This window comes from Elephantulus edwardii, unplaced genomic scaffold (genome assembly GCF_000299155.1).
Source record: "Elephantulus edwardii isolate Elephantulus edwardi_28Jun2011 unplaced genomic scaffold, EleEdw1.0 scaffold00027, whole genome shotgun sequence".
Taxonomy (NCBI): domain Eukaryota; kingdom Metazoa; phylum Chordata; class Mammalia; order Macroscelidea; family Macroscelididae; genus Elephantulus; species Elephantulus edwardii.
In genome coordinates, this window is record NW_006399777.1 from 10,297,407 (window position 1) to 10,306,207 (window position 8,801).

Below are 8,801 nucleotides of genomic sequence, written 5' to 3' on the forward strand. Positions count from 1 at the left end.
CTATGAGGTGGATTGATTCAAGGACTGGGGTAATCGGGATGGGTGTGTCAGAGGCAGTGCGGTTGGCGCAGGATAGAGCAGAGTTTAGGGCTGTTGGACATAGGGTCGCTATGAGTCGCAAACGACTCGACGGCACATAACAACAACAACAACAACAGGAAAATGAGTAGAGACTCTGTATTCTGCAATTCAGATCTCCTGTACATGACAGTGATACAGAATTGACCCTGTGCTGCAATCCCTAAGGCAGGCAGTTCAAATCCACCAGCTGCTCTGTGACAGAAGGATGGCTAATCTCCTCCCATGAGATTAAATGCTTCTGAAAATCTGGTGGAGGGTTGGTTCTGAGGTAATGGCACACAACAACAACAACAACAACAACAACAACAACAACAGTCCTCCAAGGTCATCTTTCAAATGTGATGCAAGGGGCTGGATTCTGACCCCTTCTTAGTTAATGTTGCTCAAAGTTTTAGGAACCTGATGATGTCTTTCTGCCTCCCTTGACCCACAAACAAGAACCTATGAAAAACAGCACAAGGAGAATCCAGAGTCATTCTTAAAAGGCTTCCAGTTCAGATAATCACTCTAATCACAGGGCTGTGGAACTTTTTGTATTTCACCACTGTGTGCCTACATGTATACTGTTCGTTTATTTTCTTTCTTCTACAAGATTAGGATTCTTTTTTGCATACTAGAAAACTCAAGTTAAAGACTAGAGACAAAGTCACCAGTTAGCAAACATGAAGGGGGAAAAACAAAGTTTAATCAGCTGCATCACGGAGGGAGTTACTAGCGGTGGTAACAGTAGCAGCCACAGACAAAGTCATTATGAATCTGATGAGAACAGATGAAAACCCAATTGGAATAATGAGGCCTGCCCCTCTGAACACCTGCTTATGGTCTTAACTGTGTCTTAATGAAATGTTACAGAGGTCTTCCAACACCAAAAATCAATAGTGGATCAATACGGAGAGACACGTTGGGTGCAATCTTTTGTCCTGGGAGACAGTTAACAGCTGGCTTCGTTTTACTGGGATTTACTTAAAGACCTGTCCGGGTCAACTCAAGCCGGTGGAAGAATATTTGCCCGCTGTTATTCTGTGACTTTGGCAGGTGGCAGTGGCCTCTCCCGGCGAACAGCTTTGAGAAATTACATCCATATATGCACGCAGTGTGTCTGCCCCTCCAGTTCACCTATCAAACTAATTAGTCCCTGGTTTAACATTTGAGAAGCAAATGTTCCTCAGCGCTGGTGGAGGAAAACAAAGAAAAGGGGAAAAGAGTTCAGAGTCCAAAAAAGTTCTACAGAGAAATTTTAAGAACAGCAAACTTCCTGGAGAGAGAGACAGACACCACTAATATTTTCTTCTTGTGCTATTAACGTTTATAGTATTGTTTACAGTAGTGCTGTAAAGCATGCCAAACAAGGTGGTGTTAATTTTTTCTTTTCAAAGAAAAATGAAGTACAATGTAAACAAACCACAATGTATATGCATGAAACACAATGTACATGATTGGAAAAAATATTAATTTAAAAAGTTACTTAGAGTAGTATATAAAATGACACATTCTTGATAGACCTCAATGTCCTCTTATAATAAATAAAGTTCTGATACCTTTAAGAAAAATGGGACACAAAATGGAAATACAGATAATAAAATTATGATTCTTCACATGTTTTATGATGACCTCTCATATTTCACATTTGGTAGCTACAGAATAGCACAGACAATATGAACACACTATGTGGTAAAAACGAAACATAGATTTTAGGGGTGAGTTTTCCTAACCTTTTCTTTACAGCCTACTTTTAGTCGTAGAGTCACATTAAGTAGAACAAATGATAATTTTTCTATAGGAGCCACAATCAAACAATGTTTATTATGTCTTCAGATTCATTTCACGGAAGAAATGAGTGTTCTTACAAATTATAGATAACCTGTGTGTCTGGGTCCCTCTGCAATATCCTGAGAACCACATGAGAGGGGGGAAAAAAGAATTACGTTTCTGGCGTATCTGCATAATAATCTAATTACTTTCAAAATATCTGTCAGAGGTTCCTCCTAAGTTCCTCGAGGGCTACCTGCTGGCATCTTCTATCTTGGTTTTGGTTATATACATCCTACCTATAGGGAATTAAACGGCATTGCCAATCCACAGTGCCTACAGGGACAAATAGATAAAGCACTTTTTTAACCTTGGGCACTTCAAAGGATCCTTTGCTTGCTTTGATCCCGAGCTCACTTAACCCAATCCCAAACATCTAAAACTTCAGAAGCAAAGTGGCAAAGCCAAGCATAGCCATTTCTTCTTGAGTTTTCCAATTTCTATAGTTTTTGGATGTTACAAATGGACTTGCTATAGTATAGCATAGTATGTATAGTACAGTAAATGGACTTACCAGGAGTAGGTAAATAAGTTAATATTAACGTTTATAAAACCTAGCATACACATTAACACTATAATACTGTTCAAAGACACCACAATAGTTTAGAGTTCGCTAAAGTGAAGTTTTAATATGAAGGGCGAAGAAAGATTCCAATGATTTTAAAATTGGAAACTTCATGAGGGGAAAATGACCTCATTTCAAATGCCACAACATGTATCTTCCAAGGGGAGATTTTTCACATAATTTCTTTAACAACAGAGCTGGAAAAAATCACTTTGCTCAAAACTTACATACACACATCTGCCAAGTACGGAGCAGAAACCCCACTCAAGTCCAGGGAGCTTTCACATACAAAGGAGTCAAAGCGCTTGGCAATGTTGTTCCCGGACCCCTTCAATCACCTCTCGCCACCTCTTCTGCTGCTGTACTTCATTTCCAACATTCAGCCTTCAATCCCCAAGACTGGACGTGGCTGAGGTGAACTGTAACTTTACACCGAGCTGGGGGGAATGCACACTGAGCACCTGCAGAGATGTGGCTGGCAGGGTCCCTACCTTTCTTTGGCGAGTATGATGATGGTGACGGCACGTGAGAAAAAGTGGGCTTCTCCTCGGCGAAATACTCCGCTTGGCTGTACTGATTCAGGGCCATGTCCAGGCTGCAGTCCTTGGTCCTCAGCACGCTTCCCGGGTACCCAGAGGTATAATGCTGGTTCAACGTCCAGGCCTGTTCCATATAGATGCTGTTCCCCGGCCCGGCCTGGGCATCTCTGTACGCGGGGCTCTCTTCGAAACACGTGTAATAGTCACCGGGCTGCATGTAGCAACTGCCCCCAGCAGCTGGGCGCACCTCATAGGCCTCCGGCGAACAGAAACTCATCCTGCCACCCTGGTTCAGTCCCTACTTTACATGCACACGCACTCTGCGCACGCAGGCCCCCCGTGCACCCCGAGAGCTGTGTACACTCAGAAGGTCCACATCCATGCACAAGCCACCAGGGACAGGAGAAGCCACACCACGCAGCCGGCCTGGCCTGGGGACAGCACCTGATGCGTGACAGTCCTGCTTTAGGCAGAGGTGTGTGCGCCTTCTGAGCTCTTCTGTCATCAAACGCGCTAAGAGAGCAGACTTGTGACAGTCCAAGGTCTTAAGCTGGGATGGTGGCTAATTCCTGGGGAAGATGAACGGGCCAGGTAGGAATGACCCCTGCTTGGCCGGAGGAGTGACGGCGGGAACGCTCCCCACTCGTCAGGTGTGGGAAGGAGTAATTTTATATGCTGCTCTGAACCCCTCTCAACATGATTACAGAAGGTTTCCTCCGCCCGGCGAGCTGCTGTCACTGTGGCTGGAGACTTAAGCGGGAAGGAGCATATCAAGACATCTTAGGGAATCTCTGTGATGGACAGAAAATCCTAAAATCAATACTCCAGCTTGTTAGTAATGAAGCACAGAAGAGCAGCTGGGAGAGGGCGCCCCGAGGCTCCAAGACATTAATCTGGTTGTACAAGCGTTTGTGGTTTAAGCTGTGGTTAAATGCCACCGGTTGGCGTTTGATAGCTGGACCCGAAAGCCATCGACGACCTGTTCGTTGTACTGGTTTTCAAAACACGCCAGCGGAAGCCTTTGCAATGTGGTGTTGGGGAGAGGACTGACTATCCCGTGGACTGTCATAAACCAGGAAGGTCTTGGAGAAAAGTGCCACCAGTGTGCTCCTTGCCGACAAGGATGGTGAGGCTAAAACTCACAGATTCTGGGTATGTTGCCAGGAGAGGCCATTCCTCGGACAGGGACATCATGTTTGGAAAGGTGGAGGGTCAACGAAAGAGAGGGAGAACCCCCCATTCTCCAGTGGGATGGACTGACACAGTGACTGCAGTAAAGGGTTCAAGAGTATCAGAGATGATGAAGATGGCACAGGATGGGACAGGGTTCAGATCTGCTGACGGCACCTCCCAACAACAGTGCCAATCAGATCTGAAACTGCCGCTAGAGGCTCTGACCGATTTTTTCGTGCTCCCTCACCCTGATAATACACTTTATCATTTTATCAACTCATCTACAGGAAATCTACACCTGAGCCGACCTCCTTCAATACCATGTTCATGTTTTTTTGGTTTGTTTTTTTTTTTTGAAGATGGAATCACATGATTTTAAATCTTATTTGTACATTTTCATATTTTTCATATTTCTGATAACAAACATGTACTAATTTTGTGATCAGATTCAAAATGTCAATGAAGAAATATTGACTTCAGGGACCTATTCTTTCTTGCCCTCCAAAACCAGACTACGTAATTGTTCTGGAAAAGTAGTCTGCTTCTGAAGGAGGTTGGATTTTTTTTTTTTAAAAAACCCTTTCCTAATAGGAAAGCTCTATGAGAGAAGAGTATATATATTATTAGTAAATCAGTATTATTAAAATTTTATGTTACTGTTTCCAAAAGAAATTAATCAATTATATGATAGCTACATGGGATTTCATGGGAAAGTTTGATGTGTAGATGTCTATAGAATATCCTGTGTAATCCCATGTTCATAGGTGTTTGAAGGTGAGTGCGTGGCCATGTCTCCCCGATGGAGGTTCCCTGGATTGGGGCCAGCACTGTTCTCAGCCCTCACTGCTCCCACATCTGCCCTTGAGATGGTTTCCAACTACTTGATTTAAGTACTCAAATGGCTGAGTGGTAAGGAATTGAGCTCCCAACCCAAAGGCACTCGGTTCGAAACTACCAGCTGCTCTCTGCAGGAATAAGATGAGCAATCTCCTCTTGTGTGGTTTACTGCCTCAGGAAACCCACTGCTTCCAGTCAGCTAGGAGTCGGTTCTGACTCGATGGAGCATAAAACCACGCAGGAAGCATTTAAAAATGGGCATCCCAAAGAAATAGGTCTTTTAAAAAATCTCCATACCTTTTTAAACAGCACAGGAGAGGGAGACCCCAGATGAGATGGATTGATACAGCAACTAGGGCGATGGGGGTTGGTGTGTCAGAATTAGTGAGACTGGCTCAGGACAGGGAAGGGTTCAGAGCTGCTGTACACAGGGTCACTATATATCACAGGTGACTCAATGGCACATAACAACAACAACAACACACTATGACAGGTTTGGAAGCAGGAGTGGCACCCACTTCCTAAACAACATGCCTCCAGAAACTCTATGAACTTTGATAAATGTCGATAGTTGTAGAGGGGCTTCAGGCCTTTTGTTCATAGGGTTGCTATAAGTCGTGCTCGACTCGAAGGCAATCAATAACACCACCACCTTTTTAAAAACAATTATTTTATACTGATTTATTGACAAAATTCCAATACATTGTTTTTCACACCATATCTTTCCATTTTCTTTTAATTAAGAAGTTAAAATTAGACGGTAAATGTTTGCACAGATTACCAATGTTATTTTCTCCATGTGAATGGTGGCGTGTGTGTACGGCCATGCACACATGTCTATTCTGGACCATGCAGGATGCTACTTTTTAAAGCCAATACTATTTTTATCTTTCCTCTACAGACTCAGCATTCAGGGCTGGACCTCAGGGAGTGATTTCTACATTTGGGCCCTTGGTCTCTAGGATTATGTCATTTTATAGGTATATCTCTTTTAAATCAGTCTCATAATGTGAGGTTGTAATAGTCTCAAGAGTACTGAAGAGCAACGACATCAGGCTGGAGACTAAGGTGCACCTGATCCAGGCTATAGTCTTCACAATTACATGCTATGCATCAGAGAGTTGGACAGTGAATATGGATGATAGAAAGAGAATTGATGCCTTTGAGCTGTGGTGCTGGAGAAGAGTGTGGAATATACCATGGACTGCTAGGAGAACAAACAGTTTGCCTGGAGAAGGTGAAGATGGAATGCTCGTTGGAGTCAAGGATTCTGAAACTTTGTCTGACATACTTTGGGCATGTTGCAAGGAGGGACTGGTCCTTGGAGAGGGACATCATGTTTGGCAGAGTGGAGGGGTGGCGAAGGAGAGGAAGACCTTCGATGAGATGGATTGATTCTGTGAGTGGAGGTGGTGGGAGTGTTTAGAGCTCTTGTACATAGGGTCGCTATGAGTCGCAAGTGACTTGATGGCACATAACAACAACAACAACAATAGTCCAAATGAGTCCTCCACTTCGGATAGAAGATTGTTCTGTACTGTTGAGTCAGAATGGACCCACAGTTGACCCTCCAATGGGTTTTCAGAGGGTGTAAATCTCATTAGAGGAGATTGCCCATCTTTCTCTCACAAAGCAGCTGGTGGATTCGAACTGTATGCCTTCGGGTTGGCAGCACAGCTCCTCACCGCTAAGACACCAGGGCTCCTGTCCATTGCAGACACCACACTCTGGGTCAGGGGCCTGCGGCAGAGAAAGGAGGGCATGATGACCATTGTGCAAACATTTCAGGAGTGTCTGTTGCACACAAACTGGAAGGTGGCTGGCTGGAAAAACCACCACATTTTCTGCCAGGTTTCAGAGTTAGTGAGGGCTTTACAAACGTGCAAACATGCTGGGAATTTTATACACCAGCTGCCGTCCGGTCATTTCTGACTCCTGGTAAGCCTGTGTGTGTGTGTGTGTGTGTGTGTGTGTGTGTGTGTGTGTGTAGGGGCTGGAGCTGTGCCCCAGAGAGCTTTTAAAGGCTGGTTTTTGGGAAGCAGGTTGCCAAATGTTTTTTTCTGAGGTGCTCCAGCGTGGGCCTGAACCCCCAACCTTTTGGTTAACTAGCATTTTATCAATGTAATATGGTATCTGTGAAACGATTATACACGTGGCTCTTTTACCAGATCAGGGGCATTGATTGCAAAAGAGAGGGGCAGAACTAGAGGGGAACTCTGGCAGTCTAGTGGTAAGAAACTGCACTGCAAACTCAAAGGCGCATGGTTCAAAGCCACTCTGCAGGAGAAGGATGGGCAATCTTCTTCTGTGTGACTTACTGCCTCTGAAAACCCACTGCAGGGCGAGCGACAGGTACGTTTAGACTCAACGACATACAACAATACCTATTCCTAAGAAGATACTGCCTTGGTGGGTTCAAACTTTTGAAAACATATGAGACAAGATAGAAATGAAGTGAACCTCGGCAGAAGCAGATGGGTGGAAAGTCACAAAACTCCCTGCAAAGCAGCAAGTGAACTAGAAAAGAGGGGGACTATTTTCCAAATGGTTCTGTCTAAGCGTAGGAATTGTATCACGGTCTCCTGGAAAGCGTGCGCATCACTATAAGGAAGAGTGACCGTAGCTAACACTTTAATACTGTTTTGAACTTTCTGATTCCTCTTAAATACAAACAAAAGATTTCTTCTCCAACGTCGTTAGGAACACACACACATAACATTACAATTAACATTTCCTCCCTCCTGAAAATGTCAAAACATTTTCACTGGAAGCAATGACTATTTTCTGAAAACTCCAAGAAAAAGAATTCCAGGCCTTCTGGTTTTTGGTGGTTGTTCCCCCACCCCCCATTTCATTTATTTATCTCAAATTTCCCCAAACTAATCTGAAAATTACCCTTCCAATAAAGTCGTTCTCTTTCCTGGCAAACGCACATACTCAAGACCTCCTTTTCGGGGAGTTTGGAACGACACGCTGAACCCATCCAAGTTTCCAGTTTAGCCCAGCCGTTTCCTGGCGCACTCAACTTCACTGGCGGCCCAGATCCAAACACTTCCTTGTCTTTGCACCAGAAACAATATCAACTCCAGCCAGGACCTCAACTTCCATTCCAAAAGGAACACTTTAAAAACAATTTTCAAAATCTCTCAATGTGTTTGAAAAATCAATGTCAACCTTCTGTCTTTAAAACAGGATAAATGGCCTCGAGTCTAAGAGGAAAACACTAACTCCTGAAAAATAGCACTTCTCCTCATTTTTCATGAAACATTTCAAAGATGTTTGGGAGTTAAGAGAAATTTTCTGGAGTAATAATGATACTAATGAAAGCTGGAATTCCCTCAGCTCTCTTGGGAGAAGATAAAGTTTCAAAACATATTTAAGAGAACTTACTTCCCTCATTATGCTTCTCTTTTGGAGAAAACAAAAATTTTTTTAAAAAATACACTTTTTTCTATTGCATAGTGCCACTGTTGTAAAGTGGGACTGACATTGGAGTTGGGGGGAAACGAAGAGGGAATAAATAATGTATACTACATTGAAACAGATGAAAGAGAGAACTGTTTAAAAGGGATATATGATTGGGTATTATTGTCATGACAAGAGTCCAGCATGAAGGCTGCATAGTGGAGTGGACGTGGGGGGAGGGATTGTATAACAACGAAAGAATTATTATTAATTTTTTTTTTTATTTTTCGAAGAGAAAAGTGAACTGGAGGGGAGGGGTGGGCAGGGAGGAAAGTGTGCAACAATGAATAAATGGAAATCCAAAGTCTCTGTAAGCTTTCATTAAAATAAAT

The 8,801-nt window shown here is 43.4% G+C and overlaps 1 protein-coding gene across 1 annotated transcript in view; it reads right to left on the reverse strand.

The window, feature by feature from the left end:
• Window positions 1–8,801, reverse strand: part of THRB (thyroid hormone receptor, beta) — a 96,931-nt gene that overhangs the window by 54,428 nt on the left and 33,702 nt on the right. The gene's annotated exons all lie outside the window — the stretch shown is intronic.